This window comes from Notamacropus eugenii, chromosome 1 (assembly GCF_028372415.1).
Source record: "Notamacropus eugenii isolate mMacEug1 chromosome 1, mMacEug1.pri_v2, whole genome shotgun sequence".
NCBI lineage: Eukaryota > Metazoa > Chordata > Mammalia > Diprotodontia > Macropodidae > Notamacropus > Notamacropus eugenii.
The window spans coordinates 741,090,067-741,090,800 of record NC_092872.1 but is presented as its reverse complement, the minus strand read 5'-3'; positions in this window follow the sequence as shown (position 1 = coordinate 741,090,800).

Below are 734 nucleotides of genomic sequence, written 5' to 3'. Positions count from 1 at the left end.
CCCACCTTTCCACAGTGACCTATTGTTTTCCCCATAGTCAGCCAATCACCCCCTTCCTGGCATAGCTTCCTTGGAGGAGTTGAGTCATGTCCAACTCTTTCTAACTCGGGGGTTTTCTTAGCAAAGATACTGGAATGGTTTGCTATTTCCTTCTCCAGTTCATTTTACAGATGAGGCAACTGAGGCATACAAAGTTGAGTGACTTGCCCAGGGTCACCTAGCTAGTAAGTGTTTAAGGGTGTTTATATATACATATATATGTTATACATATGGATACATAGCCACACTTGTTATATAAATATACAGGTAACATATACCTTTGTAAAGTCTTATGTAGTTTTCTGTCTCTGCTAAAAGGCTCTCCTATTTATGGAAACATTTGCTAGGCTAAGGGTAAGACTACAGTATCTCCATTGTGTTTGAAACTTTTTAATGAACTCATTTTCTGTTCTTAACACCATTTCTCCCCAGCCATGCTGAAGCTCTAAGAAGCTTCTCTAAGAAGACTCAAACCTCTTCCCTGCTCTCTACAAATTCCAGCATTAATCATACCACACAGGGATTTAATGGCTGCTGAAATTTATTTTTTACAGAAACACAATATATAATAGCAGTTAAAAGACTGTGTAATCTGGAATCGGTTCAAATAGGAAGAAATCAGCAGCTTGCTTCTGAATGCAGAAACAGAATCTCCTCTTCTACTCTCTTTAATTCCTCCCTCTTACATGAAGGGA